At 31.8% G+C, this 22072-nt stretch overlaps 1 long non-coding RNA gene across 13 annotated transcripts; it reads left to right on the top strand.

Annotated features, from left to right (window-relative positions):
• Positions 1-281: 281 nt before the first annotated feature.
• On the top strand, positions 282-18978 carry LOC116404333. 13 transcript variants are annotated; one of them, XR_004217170.1, is made up of 18 exons: positions 282-518; positions 614-786; positions 902-1191; positions 1302-1367; positions 1447-4809; positions 4905-5077; positions 5193-5429; positions 5649-5752; positions 5984-6047; positions 6218-6291; positions 6402-6466; positions 6546-10848; positions 10973-11209; positions 11429-11532; positions 11781-11844; positions 11982-12088; positions 12162-12263; positions 12343-18978. It is a non-coding gene; the product is annotated as an uncharacterized LOC116404333 (long non-coding RNA). The 13 variants fall into 13 exon arrangements; XR_004217169.1 differs by having other exon boundaries at positions 6384-6466; XR_004217167.1 differs by having other exon boundaries at positions 6365-6466.
• The last annotated feature ends 3094 nt before the right edge of the window (positions 18979-22072 follow it).

Here is a 22072-nt window from a genome sequence, read left to right as displayed (position 1 = left end):
ATGAAAAGTTATTTTTCAAGTTACTTTCAAGTTTAAAGTTTAAACTTTGTGTTACAACAATAAAATCTAAATATGATGTGATGATATAGTTAATATTGTATAATGTAAAATATACTGCATAATACATGTTTTTATTTTAAAAAAATGAATTGAGTTTGAAACGCAATATACAATATATATAAATTCAAATTTGGAATAACTTAGTTTTTAATTTACACAATTAATGTATTTGAACTATATAAAAAAGAAAAACAAAAGAGAAAAGATAACCGTTGAGCCGTACGTAATTGGGTTATTAAAAAATAGGAAAAATATAAATTGAAAAATCTCAAAACTTGAGCAACAAGAAGCTTTTATATACTCCAACGATCATATCTCATCAAATCTCTTTGAGACACGAATGCTCCTTCTGGATGGTTCTCGGCGACGTTCAGTGGAGTGTCCTCTGGCTACATTCCGATCGAAAAGCTCACCTTCCTCACAAACCTCCATAACCAGATGAACATCATCGTTACCTTGTAAGTCACTATAAGCTTTCACTATATTCCGATGTCCAGGCAAATTTGCGACAATCTAGCAAACTCTCGCCTTATATAATCTATATCCACCGCAGTTCCTTCCTCTTCGATATCGATGTACAAGCCAAAGCCCCTTTCGTCTCTCTATCAGTACAACACTTGATCCCAAACTCTCCATCGTCTAGTACAAGCCCCAATGTTTGCTTGTCGCTGATTCCCATCCGGTGATTGAGCGAAACCCTAAGTGGAGCCGGCGAGAAAATGCGAGGTTGGTAACATGGTAATGATATTTATTTTTAGACACTTAGATCTCTATTTGGATACGAAATTCTTTGGCTGTTCGTTTTTGGACAAATTCTGAAACCAACTCGTTTTATAAACAGGGTCATGTGTCGCTTGTATCTATCTCGAGATTGCATCAGTTGCATTGACGTCAGGAAGAAGGTGCTACCTGCTGTTATTGCTAGGCAGAGCAACCCATGGCACCAAAAGGATGGTGTCTTCATGTACTTCGAAGACAATGCTGGTGTCATCGTAAACCACCCAAAGGAGAGATGAAGGGTTCTGCTATTACTAGATGAACTTGTTTTGCGGATAATGCATGATTCAAGCTTACTCATGAAACATCATTTGTGAAAGCCCACACGAGTTTTTGCCGGTCTTCTTTTACATTGTAAGTATTGTTTCTCCTAAGCCTAGACAACTCTTATTTCCTTTTTATAATACTTACAATTATTTTCCTATAGAGATCTGAAACACCTAAAGTATGCTGTTTCGTTTTAGGGATCCTTCTTCCGGCAATTTTTCAAGTCCGTTGGCAACTTGGCATTATGAAATGGATTCATTGAGGTGAGTTTCCAATTCCCAACTATCTGCTGATTATAAACCACTTATTTGTTCATTTTATGACAATGCACTTTATCTTTAGGTTCACCTTGTTTGAGGAAGTAAATTTGAATTTAAAAAATATATCAAAAGGTCTCTGGAAGATGACTACAAAATAATTGTGGTTGTGAGGTAAAATATAGTTTGCTATACTCTCCTCTTCAAAATAAGGTTAGGCTTCTTCGTCCCTAGTTTTTATAAAATTTTCGGTAAATGTTTTTCATATCTTATAAATGTTTGCTTTTATACTGTATCTTTGATTTTTTGATGTGCTTCTTGAAATCATGTTTTTGTTTCAAGAGTAAATAGACTTGAGAGATGTTGAGCAAGGAATGAAATTATATAGTTAGTTGTAGGTGGTTAGGAGTGGAGTATTGAGCTCTAGTTTAATATTGTCATCCATTTTTAGGGAAGCCAAGCTTTCATTTAGATAAAATTAAAAATTACAAAGAGAATAAAAAATAAACCCTCCAAATGATGGTCCCTTATACTATAAGGGGCCTAATACATCAAAACGAGACATAAATGCTTCTCACACAAAGATGTGATGTTATTAGCCTTTAAGCGGCCTATAATAAAGCAAAAAAAATATAAAAAGTATTTGAAACAAGCTTTTAGACACGTTAGAAATTATATATGGTTTGGATTTCAAAGTACAAAGTTGGTTGAACAATTCATAAATTTGAAAAATTAAGTGATATGGAGGATTGAAGTAGGTTATTTTAGCCTAACTCCATTTTGGGGCATGGATTAAGCAAAATGGGGATTAGTGTTATTTTACGTGGAAATCTCTGCCACACACTGTTTCGTTTTCTAGGTCAGGTGCATTTTAAGGCGACTGACAAATTTTGTTGTTCTGAGTGTCAATCTTGGTCAAGATCGACCTTGAGATTCTTTCCAAAATTATAGAACTATTTGAAAAAAGTTTCTCGATCTCTCTTGAGGCTATCTCGGCCAACTTTGGCTCGAGATTATACTACATTAGCTTATGTTCTTTAGCTCGGGATTATCTCGGGCCAACTTTGGCTCGAAATCATACTACATTACCTTATCTTCTTTAGCTCGGGGCTTTGGCCCGAGATAGCCCTGAGCTAAAGAACATAAGCATAATGTAGTATGATCACAGGCCAAAGCTGTCCCGAGCTAAAGAACATAAGTATTATGTAGTATGATCTTGGGCTAAGGTTGCCCAAAGATGTTCTTGAGAGAGATTGAGAAATTTTCTTTAAAGAGTTATTTAAATTTGGGAAGAACTCTTGTAGTCGATCTTGGTCGAAATTGACTTCGAGAAAAACAAAATTAATGGTGGTCTCGAGATGCACCCGATCGAGAAAGTGGAATAGAGTGTGACAAGGAGAAAAACAACCCTAATCCCTTTTTTGCTTAATTCATGCCCCAATCGTAGAGTGAAGTAAAATAACCCACTCCCCTCCCCTCAAGTCTGCACCCCAAACACGCCTTAGGAGATACATAAGGTTATAAATTGTTAGTTTAAAGTATGAGATGAGACTAAAACTTTTTGATGGACGACACCAAGTCGTTCTTTGAATTGAAATGTAGATAATTGGATGCAAAGCTGGAAAATTGGACTAATAAAGGTCTGTAGAAGACTCATGGTCGATATATTAAAAGGGGAAAACACAAATTTGTTGTTGATAGTCTTGTATTCCATGATGAAGGAAGATTAGAGAGGATAAGAGAATTTTGGATTAAAGTTTGTAATCTTAGTTCAAACTTTTTTGATTGGTGAAGTCTAATTATTCTTTGGATTAAAAAGCAATTATTTAGTTGAAAGAGTTCATACAAGTGACGTATTAAGAGATATAAAGGATACAATAAATTTGGTTTAAGGTTGGAGAATATTGTTAAAGGATTAATGAAATTTAGTTGAAGGTTGGAGATTCGATTTCAACATTTGGATTTAATGGACCATAACCATTCTTTAGGATATAAATAACAAAAAGTGGTTTGAGAGTTCAAAAATTGGAAAAATTACGAGATGCATGCATAAGATTGGAGAATTTGGGTTTAAAGTCTCCATTGGACTACAACTTTTTTGAATGAAGGCATCATGTCCTTGCTTGATGAAATAGTTGATTATTGGATGTAGGGTCAAGACAACGCGCAAATAATAAGACGGGTGGAGGATTTGGATTAAGGTTGAAGAATGTAAGTTTGGTTGAAGAGTTTGGAAATGAACAAATTAAGAGGGACTTAAGATAACTTGGTTGGTTTAAGGTTCAAGAGTACAAAATTGGTTGAAGAGTTGATAAATTGGAAAAATTTTAGAATGCAAGAATAAAGACTGATTTAAAGTATAAATATATAAGTCTACAAGGTTTTGAAGGAAGACACCAAGTCGTTCTTTGCATTAAATTGTAGATCATTGGATGTGAAGCTAAGAAATGAGAGAGTAAAGGTACTTATAAGACTTATGGACGATATGTTGAAAAAATAAAATGACAAATTAGTTGTTGATAATTATCTATTTCACGATGAAGATAAGAAAGGAGAAGAATTTTGGATTAAAATATGTGATTGGACTTCAACTTTTTTTCATTAAGGTAGGATGTTGAAGATTTCGAAAAATGAACAAATTAAGAGACAACAAAAAATGAAGTAGTTTGATTTAAGGGTTGAGATTCAACTTCAAGATTTGGTTCAAGGTTGGAGGTTGAAGAATATAAATTTGGTTGAAGAGTTTGGAAACGAATAAATTAAGAGTCATTTAAAATTTATCAAATTTAAATTTCGTGACATTTATTTGCCGTCATTGTATGGTCTGTCATGATGTAAAAAACCGACACGATTGATCTTTCTTGTGATGAAAAATAATTGTAAAAAAAGAAGAGTGGCTAACCTCTATATTTTGAAAAAGATTTTAAGATGATGAAAAGTTATTTTTGACAGTTACTTCCAAGTTTAAAGTTAATAAAATCTAAATATGATGTGATGATATAGTTAACATTGTATAATGTAAAATATACTGCATAATACATGTTTTTATTTTAAAAAAATGAATTGAGTTTGAAACGCAATATACAATATATATAAATTCAAATTTGGAATAACTTAGTTTTTAATTTACACCATTAATGTATTTGAACTATATAAAAAAGAAAAACAAAAGAGAAAAGAGAACACTTTAATAACCGTTGAGCCGTACGTAATTGGGTTTGACTATTAAAAAATAGGAAAAATATAAATTGAAAAATCTCAAAACTTGAGCAACAAGAAGCTTTTATATACTCCAACGATCATATCTCATCAAATCTCTTTGAGACACGAATGCTCCTTCTGGATGGTTCTCGGCGACGTTCGGTGGAGTGTCCTCTGGCTACATTCCGATCGAAAAGCTCACCTTCCTCACAAACCTCCATAACCAGATGAACATCATCGTTACCTTGTAAGTCACTTTAAGCTTTCACTATATTCCGATGTTCAGGCAAATTTGCGACAATCTAGCAAACTCTCGCCTTACATAATCTATATCCACCGCAGTTCCTTCCTCTTCGATATCGATGTACAAGCCAAAGCCCCTTTCATCTCTCTATCAGTACAACACTTGATCCCAAACTCTCCATCGTCTAGTACAAGCCCCAATATTTGCTTGTCGCTGATTCCCGTCCGGTGATTGAGCGAAACCCTAAGTGGAGCCAGCGAGAAAATGCGAGGTCGGTAACATGGTAATGATATTTAATTTTAGACACTTAGATCTCTATTTGGATACGAAATTCTTTGGCTGTTCGTTTTTGGACAAATTCTGAAACCAACTCGTTTTATAAACAGGGTCATGTGTCGCTTGTATCTATCTCGAGATTGCATCAGTTGCATTGACGCCAGGAAGAAGGTGCTACCTGCTGTTATTGCTAGGCAGAGCAACCCATGGCACCGAAAGGATGGTGTCTTCATGTACTTCGAAGACAATGCTGGTGTCATCGTAAACCCCAAAGGAGAGATGAAGGGTTCTGCTATTACAGGGGGGTTCCAATTGGAAAGGAAGGTGCTGATCTTTGGCCCAGAATTGTAAGTGCTACTAACGCTATCGCTTGAGTGTCAAATCAAGTGCATTTGTTTCGTCTTTATCTTTCGATAGACTAGGGATATTAAGATTTAATTTCATTGTCTGGGATTAAATTATTTTATCTTGTTGTAAAAAAAGTATGGTTGAGTTTTGGATGAATATTGTATGTTAATTATCTCATATATGATTTCTAGTAACCCATCCAAATTATTTCCTCTCAGAATGTTTGCAGATCAGAAAAGGAAATGATTGAGAGAAAACCATTTCTCGACTTTGCAGCGATGGTTGGGGGTTGTGCATATGGATTCTTTTGGGAATTAACAAGGTAAAAAAAAAAAGCAAAAAGGAGAAATGATAATCTTTTTCACTATAAGTTTATTTTGATAAGAAATTGGTACTCAATCTTTCCGTTTAAGAAAATTTTTGAAATTGTGCATAAAAAATTTAAATATCAACTACCGTAAATGAGAATACAAAGTTTTGATAATATTGCCTCTGTTAGTTGTTAAATCTACTTGTGTCTATGTTTATACATTACTTTCAATTTTGTGCACAGATTCGCGGTTGGAAGGCATGGGGAGGAGGAGAGACCTCAACTCTCAATTATGAGTTCTCAAATGGTATGCCATTATCCTTTCCTTTGAAAAAGCTTTTTCCTTTAATAGCCTAACTTTTGCATGTTTTGCCCCAATACTTTAAGTTTAACGATTTATTTTCTCATGGACGGATCAACCTTTCCTCTTTGGAACTAAACTAGATGAACTTGTTTTGCGGATAATGCACGATTCAGGCTTACTCACGAAACATCATCTGTGAAAGCCCAACACGAGTTTTTGCACAAAACTTCCGGTCTTCCTTTACATTGTAAGTATTGTTTCTCCTAAGCCTAGACAACTCTTATTTCCCTTTTATAATACTTACAATTGTTTTCCTATAGAGATCTGAAACACCTACAGCATGCTGTTTCGTTTTAGGGATCCTTCTTCTGTAAGTTTTCAAGTCCGTTGGCAACTTGGCATTATGAAATGGATTCATCGAGGTGAGTTTCCAATTCCCAACTATCTGCTGATTATAAACCACTTATTTGTTCCTTTTATGACAATGCACTTTATCTTTAGGTTCACCTTGTTTGAGGAAGTAAATTTGAATTTAAAAAATATATCAAAAGGTGTCTAGAAGATGACTACAAAATAATTGTGGTAGTGAGGTAAAATATAGTTTATTATACTCTCCTCTTCAATATAAGGTTAGGCTTCTTCGTCCCTAGTTTTTATAAAATTTTCAGTAAATGTTTTTCATATCTTATAAATGTTTGCTTTTATAACTGTATCTTTGATTTTTTGATGTGCTTCTTGAAATCATGTTTTTGTTTCAAGAGTAAATAGACTTGAGAGATGTTGAGCAAGGAATGAAATTATATAGTTAGTTGTAGGTGGCTAGGAGTGGAGTATTGAGCTCTAGTTTAATATTGTATCCTTTTTTAGGGAAGCCAAGCTTTCATTTAGATAAAATTAAAAATTACAAAGAGAATAAAAAATAAACCCTCCAAATGATGGTCCCTTATACTATAAGGGGCCTAATACATCAAAACGAGACATAAATGCTTCTCACACAAAGATGTGATGTTATTAGCCTTTAAGCGGCCTATAATAAAGCAAAAAAATATATAAAAAGTATTTGAAACAAGCTTTTAGACAGGTTAGAAATTATATATGGTTTGGATTTCAAAGTACAAAGTTGGTTTAACAATTCATAAATTCGAAAAATTAAGTGATATGGAGGATTGAAGTAGGTTATTTTAGCCTAACTCCATTTTGGGGCATGGATTAAGCAAAATGGGGATTAGTGTTATTTTACGTGGAAATCTCTGCCACACACTGTTTCGTTTTCTCGGTCAGGTGCATTTTAAGGCGACTGACAAATTTTGTTGTTCTCAGTGTCAATCTTGGTCAAGATCGACCTTGAGATTCTTTCCAAAATTATAGAACTATTTGAAAAAAGTTTCTCGATCTCTCTTGAGGCTATCTCGGCCAACTTTGGCTCGAGATTATACTACATTAGCTTATGTTCTTTAGCTCGGGATTATCTCGCGCCAACTTTGGCTCGAAATCATACTACGTTACCTTATCTTCTTTAGCTCGGGGCTTTGGCCCGAGATAGCCCTGAGCTAAAGAACATAAGCATAATGTAGTATGATCACAGGCCAAAGCTGTCCCGAGCTAAAGAACATAAATATTATGTAGTATGATCTTTGGGCTAAGGTTGCCCAAAGATGTTCTTGAGAGAGATTGAGAAATTTTCTTTAAAGAGTTATTTAAATTTGGGAAGAACTCTTGTAGTCGATCTCGGTCGAAATTGACCCCGAGAAAAACAAAATTAATGGTGGTCTCGAGATGCACCCAATCGAGAGAGTGGAATAGAGTATGACGAGGAGAAAAACATCCATAATCCCTTTTTTGCTTAATTCATGCCCCAATCGTAGAGTGGAGTAAAATAACCCACTCCCCCCTCAAGTCTGCACCCCAAACACGCCTTAGGAGATACATAAGGTTATAAATTGTTAGTTTAAAGTATGAAATGAGACTAAAGCTTTTGGATGGACGACACCAAGTCGTTCTTTGAATTGAAATGTAGATAATTGGATGCAAAGCTGGAAAACTGGACTAATAAAGGTCTGTAGAAGACTCATGGTTGATATATTAAAAAGGGGAAAACACAAATTTGTTGTTGATAGTCTTGTATTCCATGATGAAGGAAGATAAGAGAGGATAAGAGAATTTTGGATTAAAGTTTGTAATTTTAGTTCAAACTTTTTTGATTGGGGAGGTCTAATTATTCTTTAGATTAAAAAGCAATTATTTAGTTGAAAGAGTTCATAAAAGTGACGTATTAAGAGATATAAAGATACAATAAATTTGGTTTAAGGTTGGAGAATATTGTTAAAGGATTAATGAAATTTAGTTGAAGGTTGGAGATTCGACTTCAACATTTGGATTTAATGGACCATAACCATTCTTTAGGATATAAAGAACAACAAAAGTGGTTTGAGAGTTCATAAATTGGAAAAATTACGAGATGCATGCATAAGATTGGAGAATTTAGGTTTAAAGTCTCCATTGGACTACAACTTTTTTGAATGAAGGCATCATGTCCTTGTTTGATGAAATAGTTGATTATTGGATGTAGGGTCAAGACAATGCAATGCGCAAATAATAAGACTTGGGGAGGATTTGGATTAAGGTTGAAGAATGTAAATTTGGTTGAAGAATTTGGAAATGAACAAATTAAGAGTGACTTAAGATAACTTGGTTTAAGGTTGAAGAATTCAAAATTGGTTGAAGAGTTGAAAAATTGAAAATTTTTAAGAGTACAAGAATATGGATTGATTTAAAGTATGAGATATATGGGTCTACAAGTTTTTGAAGGAAGACACCAAACCGTTCTTTTGCATGAAATTGTAGATAATTGGACGTGAAGCTAAGAAATGAGAGAGTAAAGGTACTTATAAGACTTATGGACGATATATTGAAAAAATAAAATGACAAATTAGTTGTTGATAATTATCTATTTCATGATGAAGATAAGAAATGAGAAGAATTTTGGATTAAAGTATGTGATTGGACTTCAACTTTTTTTCATTAAGGTAGGATGTTGAAGATTTCGAAAAATGAACAAATTAAGAGACAACAAAGACCGGAGTAGTTTGATTTAAGGATTGAGATTGAACTTCAAGGTTTAAGGTTATGCATGTGCAACAAGAAGCTAAGAATAGATATTGTTTAGAAATTTGGTTTAAGGTTGGAGGTTGAAGAATATAAATTTGGTTGAAGAGTTTAGAAACGAACAAATTAATAATCACTTAAAGATAAATTGGTTAATAATCACTTAAAGATAAATTGGTTTAAGGTTGAAGAGTTGATAAATTGATAAATTTGAGAGTACAAGAATAGATATTGTTTTAAAGTATGAGATGAGACTACAAGTTTTTTATGGAAGACATTGAGCTCTTCTTTTGCATTAAATTGTAGAGATATGAAGCTAAGAAATGAGAGAGTAAAGATACTTATAAGACTCATGTGCGATATATTGAAAGAGAAAAAAGAAAAAATGGTTGTTGATACGATGAAGATAAGAAAGGAGAAGATAATTTTGGATTAAAATATGTGATTGGACTTCAACTTTTTTTTGATTAAGATAGAATGTTTAAATGTTAAAAAAAAATGACCAAATTAAGAGACAACAAAGATTAGAGAAGTTTGATTTAAGGATTTAGATTGAACTTCAAGATTTGGTTTAAGGTTGGATGTTGAAAAATATAAAATTGGTTGAAGAGTTTGGAAACTAACAAATTAAGAGTCATTTAAAATTTATCAAATTTAAATTTCGTGAACATTTATTTGCAGTCATTGTATGGTTTATCATAATATAAAAAACCGACACAATTGATCTTTTTTATGATAAAAAATAATTGTCATACAAGAAGAATGGCTAACCTCTATAATTTTTTAAAAAGATTTTAGAACGGTGAAAAGTTATTTTTCTCACTTCCAAGTTACTTCCAAGTTTAAAATTTAAACTTTGTGTTACAACAATAAAATCTAAATATGATGTGCTTGTATAATGTAAAATATACTACAGAGTACACGTTTTAATTTTAAAAAATTGAATTGAGTTTAAAACGCAATATACTATATATATATAATATACATTTTAAAACATCAAATTCAAATTTGGAATAACTTATTTTTTAATTTACACGATGAATGTATTTGAACTATATAAAAAAGAAAAACAAAATAGAAAATAGAACACTTTACTAATTGTTCAGCCGTACGTAATTAGGTTTACTATTAAAAAATAGGAAAAATATAAATTGAAAAACCCGAAAACTTGAGCAACAAGAAGCTTTAATACGGTCAAAGGCGAATGTTCCTTCTGGATGGTTCTCGACGACGTTCGGTGGGGTGTCCTCTGGCTACATTCCGATCGAAAAGCTCACCTTCCTCACAAACCTCCACAACCAGATGAACATTATCGTTACCTTGTAAGTCACTTTAAGCTTTCACTATTTTCGGATGTTCAGGCAAATTTGACAATGTAGCGAACTCTCGCCTTACATCATCTATATCCACCGCACTTCCTTCCTCTTCGACATCGATGTACAAGCCAAAGCCCCTTTCGTCTATCTATCAGTACGATACGTGATCCCAAACTCTACACGGCCTAGTACAAGCCCCAGTATTTACTTGTCGCTGATTCCCGTCCGGGGTGACGGAGCGAATCCCTAAGTGAAGCCGGCGAGAAAACGGGGGTCGTGATCCCTAACTCTCCATGGCCTAGTTCAAGTCTGCGTCCGGTGATTGAGCGAAACCCTAAGTGGAGCCGGCGAGGAAATGTGGGGTCGGTTGTGAAGAAAAGAAGGTATATTTTGAAAAAAACATGGTAATGATATTTAATTTTAGACACTTAGATCTCTATATGGATACGAAATTCTTTGGCTGTTCGTTTTTGGACAAATTCTCAAACCAACTCGTTTTATAAACAGGGTCATGTGCTGCTTCTATCTATCTCGAGATTGCATCAGTTGCATTGACGTTAGGAAGAAGGTGCTACCTGCTGTTATTGCTAAGCAAAGCAACCCATGGCACCGAAAGGATGGTGTCTTCATGTACTTCGAAGACAATGCTGGTGTCATCGTAAACCCCAAAGGAGAGATGAAGGGTTCTGCTATTACATGGGGGTTCCAATTGGAAAGGAATGTGATGATCTTTGGCCCAGAATTGTAAGTGCTGCTAACGCTATCGCTTGAGTGTCAAATCAAGTGCATTTGTTTCGTCTTTATATTTCGATAGACTAGGGATATTAAGATTTAATTTCATTGTATGGGATTAAATTATTTTATCTTGATGTAAAAAAAGTATTGTTGAGTTTTGGATGAATATTGTATGTTAATTATCTCATATATGATTTCTAGTAACTCATCCAAATTATTTCCTCTCAGAATGTTTGCAGATCAGAAAAGGAAATGATTGGGAGAAAACCATTTCTCGACTTTGCAGCGATGGTTGGGGGTTGTGCATATGGATTCTTTTGGGAATTAACAAGGTAAAAAAAAAAGCAAAATGGAGAATTGATAATCTTTTTTCACTATAAGTTTATTTTGAAAACTTATAAGAAATTGGTACTCAATCTTTTCGTTTAAGAAAATTTTTGAAATTGTGATTAATTGTGCATAAAAAATTTAAACATCAACTACCGTAAATGAGAATACAAAGTTTTGATAATATTGCCTCTGTTAGTTGTTAAATCTACTTGTGTCTATGTTTATACATTACTTTCAATTTTGTGCACAGATTCGAAGTTGGAAGGCATGGGGAGGAGGAGAGACCTCAACTCTCAATTATGAGTTCTCAAATGGTATGCCATTATCCTTTTCTTTGAAAAAGCTTTTTCCTTTAATAGCCTAACTTTTGCATGTTTTGCCCCAATACTTTAAGTTTAACGATTTATTTTCTCATGGACGGATCAACCTTTCCTCTTTGGAACTAAACTAGATGAACTTGTTTTGCGGATAATGCACGATTCAGGCTTACTCACGAAACATCATCTGTGAAAGCCCAACACGAGTTTTTGGACAAAACTTCCGATCTTCCTTTACATTGTAAGTATTGTTTCTCCTAAGCCTAGACAACTCTTATTTCCCTTTTATAATACTTACAATTGTTTTCCTATAGAGATCTGAAACACCTACAGCATGCTGTTTCGTTTTAGGGATCCTTCTTCTGTAAGTTTTCAAGTCCGTTGGCAACTTGGCATTATGAAATGGATTCATCGAGGTGAGTTTCCAATTCCCAACTATCTGCTGATTATAAACCACTTATTTGTTCCTTTTATGACAATGCACCTTATCTTTAGGTTCACCTTGTTTGAGGAAGTAAATTTGAATTTAAAAAATATATCAAAAGGTGTCTAGAAGATGACTACAAAATAATTGTGGGAGTGAGGTAAAATATAGTTTGCTATACTCTCCTCTTCAAAATAAGGTTAGGCTTCTTCGTCCCTAGTTTTTATAAAATTTTCGGTAAATGTTTTTCATATCTTATAAATGTTTGCTTTTATACTGTATCTTTGATTTTTTGATGTGCTTCTTGAAATCATGTTTTTGTTTCAAGAGTAAATAGACTTGAGAGATGTTGAGCAAGGAATGAAATTATATAGTTAGTTGTAGGTGGCTAGGAGTGGAATATTGAGCTCTAGTTTAATATTGTATCCTTTTTGAGGGAAGCCAAGCTTTCATTTAGATAAAATTAAAAATTACAAAGAGAATAAAAAATAAACCCTCCAAATGATGGTCCCTTATACTATAAGGGGCCTAATACATCAAAACGAGACATAAATGCTTCTCACACAAAGATGTGATGTTATTAGCCTTTAAGCGGCCTATAATAAAGCAAAAAAAATATATAAAAAGTATTTGAAACAAGCTTTTAGACAGGTTAGAAATTATATATGGTTTGGATTTCAAAGTACAAAGTTGGTTTAACAATTCATAAATTCGAAAAATTAAGTGATATGGAGGATTGAAGTAGGTTATTTTAGCCTAACTCCATGTTTGGGGCATGGATTAAGCAAAATGGGGATTAGTGTTATTTTACGTGGAAATCTGGAAATCTTTGCCACACACTGTTTCGTTTTCTCGGTCAGGTGCATTTTAAGGCGACTGACAAATTTTGTTGTTCTCAGTGTCAATCTTGGTCAAGATCGACCTTGAGATTCTTTCCAAAATTATAGAACTATTTGAAAAAAGTTTCTCGATCTCTCTTGAGGCTATCTCGGCCAACTTTGGATCGAGATTATACTACATTAGCTTATGTTCTTTAGCTCGGGATTATCTCGGGCCAACTTTGGCTCGAAATCATACTACATTACCTTATCTTCTTTAGCTCGGGGCTTTGGCCCGAGATAGCCCTGAGCTAAAGAACATAAGCATAATGTAGTATGATCACAGGCCAAAGCTGTCCCGAGCTAAAGAACATAAATATTATGTAGTATGATCTTGGGCTAAGGTTTCCCAAAGATGTTCTTGAGAGAGATTGAGAAATTTTCTTTAAAGAGTTGAAATTGACCCCGAGAAAAACAAAATTAATGATGGTCTCGAGATGCACCCAATCAAGAGAGTGGAATAGAGTGTGACGAGGAGAAAAACAACCATAATCCCTTTTTTGCTTAATTCATGCCCCAATCGTAGAGTGGAGTAAAATAACCCACTCCCCCCTCAAGTCTGCATCCCAAGCACGCCTTAGGAGATACATAAGGTTATAAATTGTTAGTTTAAAGTATGAAATGAGACTAAAGCTTTTGGATGGACGACACCAAGTCGTTCTTTGAATTGAAATGTAGATAATTGGATGCAAAGCTGGAAAACTGGACTAATAAAGGTCTGTAGAAGACTCATGGTTGATATATTAAAAGGGGAAAACACAAATTTGTTGTTGTTTGTTATTGATAGTCTTGTATTCCATGATGAAGGAAGATAAGAGAGGATAAGAGAATTTTGGATTAAAGTTTGTAATTTTAGTTCAAACTTTTTTGATTGGGGAGGTCTAATTATTCTTTGGATTAAAAAGCAATTATTTAGTTGAAAGAGTTCATAAAAGTGACGTATTAAGAGATACAATAAATTTGGTTTAAGGTTGGAGAATATTGTTAAAGGATTAATGAAATTTAGTTGAAGGTTGGAGATTCGACTTCAACATTTGGATTTAATGGACCATAACCATTCTTTAGGATATAAAGAACAACAAAAGTGGTTTGAGAGTTCATAAATTGGAAAAATTACGAGATGCATGCATAAGATTGGAGAATTTGGGTTTAAAGTCTCCATTGGACTACAACTTTTTTGAATGAAGGCATCATGTCCTTGTTTGATGAAATAGTTGATTATTGGATGTAGGGTCAAGACAATGCAATGCGCAAGTAATAAGACTTGTGAAGGATTTGGATTAAGGTTGAAGAATGTAAATTTGGTTGAAGAATTTGGAAATGAACAAAGTAAGAGTGACTTAAGATAACTTGGTTTAAGGTTGAAGAATTCAAAATTGGTTGAAGAGTTGATAAATTGAAAAATTTTAAGAGTACAAGAATATGGATTGATTTAAAGTATGAGATATATGGGTCTACAAGTTTTTGAAGGAAGACACCAAACCGTTCTTTGCATGAAATTGTAGATAATTGGACGTGAAGCTAAGAAATGGGAGAGTAAAGGTACTCATAAGACTTATGGACGATATATTGAAAAAATAATATGACAAATTAGTTGTTGATAATTATCTATTTCACGATGAAGATAAGAAAGGAGAAGAATTTTGGATTAAAATATGTGATTGAACTTCAACTTTTTTTCATTAAGGTAGGATGATGAAGATTTCGAAAAATGAACAAATTAAGAGACAACAAAGAATGGAGTAGTTTGATTTAAGGGTTGAGATTCAACTTCAAGATTTGGTTCAAGGTTGAAGGTTGAAGAATATAAATTTGGTTGAAGAGTTTAGAAACGAACAAATTAATAATCACTTAAAAGATAAATTGGTTTAAGGTTGAAGAGTTGATAAATTGATAAATTTGAGAGTACAAGAATAGAGATTGTTTTAAAGTATGAGATGGGACTACAAGTTTTTTATGGAAGACATTGAGCTCTTCTTTTGCATTAAATTGTAGAGATGTGAAGCCAAGAAATGAGAGAGTAAAGATACTTATAAGACTCATGTGCGATATATTGAAAGAGATAAGAAAGGAGAAGATAATTTTGGATTAAAATATGTGATTGGACTTCAACTTTTTTTGATTAAGGTAGAATGTTGAAATGTTAAAAAAAAAAGACCAACTTAAGAGACAACAAAGATTAGAGAAGTTTGATTTAAGGATTTAGATTGAACTTCAAGATTTGGTTTAAGGTTGGATGTTGAAAAATATAAAATTGGTTGAAGAGTTTGGAAACTAACCAATTAAGAGTCATTTAAAATTTATCAAATTTAAATTTCGTGACATTTATTTGCAGTCATTGTATGGTCTATCATAATATAAAAAACCGACACAATTGATCTTTTTTATGATAAAAAATAATTAATCATTTTTATGATAAAAAATAATTGTCATACCAGAAGAATGACTAACCTCTATAATTTTTTAAAAAGATTTTAGAACGGTCAAAAGTTATTTTTCTCACTTCCAAGTTACTTCCAAGTTTCAAATTTAAACTTTCTTTAAACTTTGTGTTACAACAATAAAATCTAAATATGATGTGCTTGTATAATGTAAAATATACTACAGAGTACACATTTTAATTTTAAAAAATTGAATTGAGTTTAAAACGCAATATACTATATATATATAATATACATTTTAAAACATCAAATTCAAATTTGGAATAACTTATTTTTTAATTTACACGATGAATGTATTTGAACTATATAAAAAAGAAAAACAAAATAGAAAATAGAACACTATGAAAATGATAGGAATGATCAATCTTGTACATGGGTATGTCAGTTAATGTCGAAGTCATATTGAAGCCTGAACAAAAAAAATATAATTGCATAAGTGACTTACTAAACATGTATACATTGAAATTTGGATAGATGCGAGATAAAACATTAAAGTCTAATAAACTTGTTAAACATGCATTTTGAAACTTCTATTGAAATTTTTGTAGGTGTGAGATAAAACATTACGACCCAATAAACTTGCTAAACATACATAGGATCATTCTAAATGGTTTTGGAAGGGTAGCAATCTCATTTTGAAACTCCTATTGAAATTTTGATATGTGCGAGATAAAACATTAAAGCTTAATAAACTTGTTAAACATGTATAGGACCATTCTAAACGGTTTAGGAAAAGTAGCAATCTCATTTTGAAACTTTGGTAGTTGCGAGATACATATGAGATAAAACATTACAACTCAATAAACTTGCTAAACATATATAGGATTATTCTAAACGGTTTAGGAAGAGTAGTGATCATATTTTGAAAGTCTTACTGAAATTTTGGTAGGTGCGAGATAAAACATTATGACTCAATAAACTTGCTAATCATACATAGGACGATTCTAAACTGTTTAGGAATGGTTTAAGATTGATTTTGAAAAAGTAGAGCTTTGGAAAAATTTTGAAGTGAAATATCTAAATACCCTTATTTAATTCCTCCCCTCCCCTCCTCTCCTCTCCTCTCCTCTCCTCTCCTCTTCAACCTAACAAAACATTAAAAAAAAAAATAAAGTAAACTCGTTCTTTTGAACTCTCCAACTTTCACACTTTAACTTCACTTCGACTTCAACTTAGGTGCCTCCGGTGAATGCCTATTCGATCCATTTCTTCTTCATGGGTCTCTGTTTTTAGTTTTGGAAGGAGTGGAGAAGCGTTCACCGGAATTGAAGTCAAAACTAAAAACAGAGAGTCATGGAGAAGAAATGGATCCAAGAGGCGTTCATTGGAGGCACCGAAATTGAAGTTGAAGTGTGGAAGCGAGAGAGTTCAAAAGAACAAGTTTACTTTTTTTTTTTTAATGTTTTGTTTTGTTTTTAGGTTGAAGAGAAGAAGTGGGGATTAAATAAGGGTATTTTGGACATTTCACTTCAAATTTGTCCTAAAACTCTACTTTTTCAAAATCAATCTTAAACCCTTCCTAAACCGTTTAAAATGGTCCTATGTATGATTAGCAAGTTTATTGGGTCGTAATGTCTTATCTCGCACTTACCAAAATTTCAGTAGGAGTTTCAAAATGAGATTACTACCTTTCCTAGACCGTTTAAAATGACCTTATCTATGTTTAGCAAGTTTATTGGGTCATAATGTTTTATCTCACACCTACCAAAATTTCAGTAGGAGTTTCAAAATATGATCACTACCCTTCCTAAACCGTTTAGAATGGACCTATGCATGTTTAGTAAGTTTATTAGGCTTTAATATTTTATCTTGCACTTATCTAAATTTCAATGTATACATGTTTAATAAGTCGCTTATGCCTTCAACAATCTAAGTCACTAAGACAAAATATACTATCATGTTTAATAAGTCTCTTATGCCTTCAACATATTGTTAAGGGAGGTGGAAGATGAAGGGAAAGATCATATAAATTTCATGATAGGAGGAGTTGTGTGTACTTTTCTTGTTTTGATTGCTTATAGGCTCAAATGAGACGTATGTAGGGACCTCCAATGTATTTTCACCAATAATATAAAATTTTAAATCACGGTTATTGTTTAAATCAAATGGAGGAGTTTCGTATTTCAGTTTTATCTCATATATGCATCTTATCATTATGTCGAACTCTGTAGGGTCCACTTTTACATGGTTATATAATTCTGCCAATAAATTTGTATGTGTTATTTCTTTACTGACAATAATGTCGTTTAACATGCCTCCTTCGTCCTTCATCCCATGTATCATCGTAACACACTAAAATCTGAACATGTGACATTCTTAAACTTTTTAATTCCTACAAAAATTTATTTGAAGTTAGAATTTCACATATCACATAAAAAAATGACTTATTTTGCAAGATTAAAAAACAGTAGTTAAACACTAAATAAAACGTGCATAGTTGCAAGTATATGACTAATTCAATCTTAGACATTTAAAGTTTGGCAGCTATGAGTTGTTTATGAGATTGCAAGATACAAAAAAACAATAATTAAAAGTACCTTAATCACATAAGAACAAGTATAATTCATTTGAGATTAAACATTTGAATTTAAGAATTTGCGCTGCGAGATAAAAAAAAAACAAATAACTTGCTGACATTCTTTGAAACAATCCTAAATTAACTGGAAACAATTAAAAATTATATTTGATTTATACATTTAAGATTCATATATATATATATAAACACAACACGATTCGAATAAAGAAAAAACAAAACAAATATCAAAACAAATCACATTGCGTGAGACGTTCATTGGAGTAGAGGGTGAACGGCATTGGAGTAAAAGTGGAACTTTTCACATAGGAGAAGAACTACAAATGAGTTTTTCTTTTTCCTTTACGTATTACGTTCTACAATGTTGCCTTTATTATAGCAAAGATGGAGGTTAAGATCAAAGATGGAGGTTAAGATCAAAGATGGAGGTTAAGATCTTCATTTAGTGTCTTTTTCTCACTGGTATTTACATTGTTGGTATTGATCCAAACACAAAACCGAACTTGTCATGGAGCTTGCACACGGAGGATCGGAGTGGTGAATCGCCATTTTTGCTTAGAAGCCACGAACCTATAGGAACAAGAACAACTGTTTAGTGCTTACTTTTGTTCAATACAAAAATAAGTATGTTGTAATCAGTTAGTTAAAAGAGAATATTTGTTTTTTTTCAAGTTTCAACAGTTGTGAGGACGGACATCTAATCGAGCTTGAATTAACTTGGGAATAGGCTACTTTACTTGAAGTTCCTTTTTGTAAGTTCATGTAAATTATCTGTACACAACCACAAGTAATTAAGTTGATTAATTGTAACGTCACATTTATATTGGCTGGTTTTATTATCTCCTTTTGGAAAAATATGTGTGAATGAGCTGTTCTTGTCAAGTAAAGTTAATGAAAACTCTTTTTTCTTTGCATCTTTAAAAAGGATTTGTCTCATTTGAATAAGCAATCTTTTCCTTTTGCCAGTTCTTGTGACTTATTCAATGAGTATGCAGCCATGAATATACCTGAAATCCTTGGCATGGGTCAATGTTAAGGTTTTTCAAATTTATTAGTACCAGTTAAATTATAAATTTAACATTTCAAATTTTTAAATTTATGTTTAGTCATTACAAGAAAAATGAACTTTCATTACATTTAAAATTTATTAAATTTAAATTTCGTCACATTTATTTGTCATCCTTGTATGGTCTTTAAAGGTAAAATTATTGATGACAAATATAAAAAAATGACACAATTGTTCTTCTCATAACAAAAAAATAATTGTTACAAAAGAAGAGTTACCAAGTTACTTTTACAATTTTGATAAAGTTTTAAAATGGCTAAAAAGTTACTTTTCTCCTGTTAAAAAGCACCTTGAACTTAAATCATTCCTAAAACTTTATAACAAAGTGCAAACAAATGACATTTGTTGATAGTCAAGCTTTTTTTTAATGTACCACGAACCAAAATCTCTAGTATTTGAATCCAATATCGCTACATGGATCGATGCTACAGTGTCTGGTGATCTATAACAAAGTCCAATGTCATTTGTTGATAGTCAAGCTTTTTTTTAATGTACCACAAACCAAAATCTCTAGTGTTTGAATTCAAGATGGCTACATGGATGATGCTACAGTGTCGGGTGTCGGGTATCGGGTGATCTAATATATTGTTAGTTTCATTTTTCTTTGCATTACCCAAAGGAAAGAAAACTTTATAATTTAAATTTACCAAAGTTCCATGGCAAGAATAAATGTGTGACCAATTAAATTTACCTTGTTTGTCACTAGGAGTTATAGCTTTGACCAACTGAATTCACTATTTAATAAGGTCATTTAATACTTGGGTTTTAAAAGACCTTTTCACCCTCAACTCCAAAATGACTATATATTGTTTAAAATTAAAAAAATCCTCCAATTGTTTGTGATGATCTATTATAAAATTCTATTATTGATGATGATAAATATATATTCCAAGTTGAAGTATATTTGGTTGACTCATTCTAACATTTATCTTCCCTAGTCTTTCAAATTTCTCATTTCTTATGACATAATAGAAAATTGCTTTTGGGTTTTCAACTATTTAAAAACATATTTTATATGAATTCAACCACATATTTTAGAACTTAGTATAAAATCTATAGAATATATATTTTTATTATTTCCACTCTTAAAAGGTAGCTAATACGTTCGTATGTACGAATAATGATATCTGTTTTTGCATGAAATATACAAATAATCGAATAAATTTTCTAGTTATGTCATAAGTTATATAAACAAAAATTTAACATATTTTAGTTCTCCATTAGCCTCTCAGTCTTGTAATAAAGAGTGTAAATCACTTCTTAGAAACGAATGAATGTATTACATTGATATTATAAGTTCAATATTCACACCAAAAGTTGTCAAAGTCAGTGATAAGAGTCTACTACTAATAAACTATATTGCAAATATTTATCTGTCATTGATAAATCATAAGAGTTCATTATAATAAACATTATTATATTTGTAATTTTTTTAAATATTGTTAAATACGTTGTTATTATTCTTAAAATTACTGCTTATTATAATTAATCTTAATTGGATTTATATTGTATCAAAATAATTTGAATATTTTTGGCGACTAATTTTAAAAAATTGGTGGGGCAAAAAAGTAAAATCCGTGAAAGGTACGGAATCAATTAAAGCAAATTGGATAAATATCATTGTCAATTCTTTTTAAAATTGGAAATGGTCGTATTTCTTCCAACCTCATCGTTTCAATTTTTTTTTTCAAATTATAATTAGAGAAATGGAATCAAACTTTATAAAATCCAAAATAATTGGATCAGTTTGAAATAACACACAGAAAGTAATTAATAATAAAAAAGATAAAAATAAATTTTGGAAAAAGAAAAAAGAAAAGAGAAAAGTGGTGACAGAGCTTTATGCAATCATTTCTCTCCACAATGTTTATGTAAGAAGACACTACTACCCCTCAGGAGTTTACCGTACAAAACGGAAATTCTTATTTATCAATTTGAAAATTGTTTGAATTTCGACTCCAAATTTTTTTGTACTCAAAAAATTATTTTATACATTTTTCAGAATATAATATCACCAAGAAAAAAACATACTGAAAATAAATAATAAAGTAAGCCTCGAAATTTTTTAGGGTGACGTGTTTAGTTTTGAAATTTTAAAAATTTGTTCAATATTAATATTAGTTTATAAAGAAAATGTAGTTTTAACTTTTTTTATTCTATTGTTAATATATTACATTTAATTGTAAATATACTTTTAATTTTGTTTTCAATCTATTATATTTTTTAAAATGAAAGTTAAGGAAATGATTTGTTTTTTATTTTTTAAATCAAAGTACGTATAAACATGGTTTTAAAAAACAAATCAAATTCCAAAGAAAAAATATTTTTAAAAACTTGTTTATATTTTTAAAAAATTGACTGAAAATTAAATACTTTAATGTCTTTTAAGAAAATTATTTATACGAAAACAAAAGAAAATATTAGAATACAAAATTAAAACAAAATAATTAGGATAAATAAAAACGACATAATTTCTTTTTTAAAAGGGAAAAAATTGCATAATTTGATTTTTTGCGAAAAGAGAAAACTAATAACTAATTACACTCACACATCATCAGTGTGTAAATGCCACGTGGAACTTCCTAACTTGTTGTCCACGTGTATGATCATAAGCCACAGCCACTCACGATTTTTGTTGTTGATTTCCTTTTTCATTTTTAAATAAAACCAATAAAAAGGAAAAGAAAATAAAGAAATGGTCAGGAAAGAAATATATATATATAAAGATTAAAGCATTATCCTAAGTTTGAATGAAATAAAATAAAATAAATTGTAATTTGAAAAAAAAAGGAAGGGGGAATAACAATTAAACTTATTTTGTAAATGAAAGAAAGAAAGAAAGAAAGAAAGGGAGGAGGAGAAACAACTGTCGAGTGTCTTACA

This window comes from Cucumis sativus, chromosome 6, assembly GCF_000004075.3.
Source record: "Cucumis sativus cultivar 9930 chromosome 6, Cucumber_9930_V3, whole genome shotgun sequence".
In the NCBI taxonomy this organism is placed as follows: Eukaryota; Viridiplantae; Streptophyta; class Magnoliopsida; order Cucurbitales; family Cucurbitaceae; genus Cucumis; species Cucumis sativus.
Note: the sequence above shows the minus strand (reverse complement) of the source record. Positions and strands in the feature narration are given on the sequence as shown.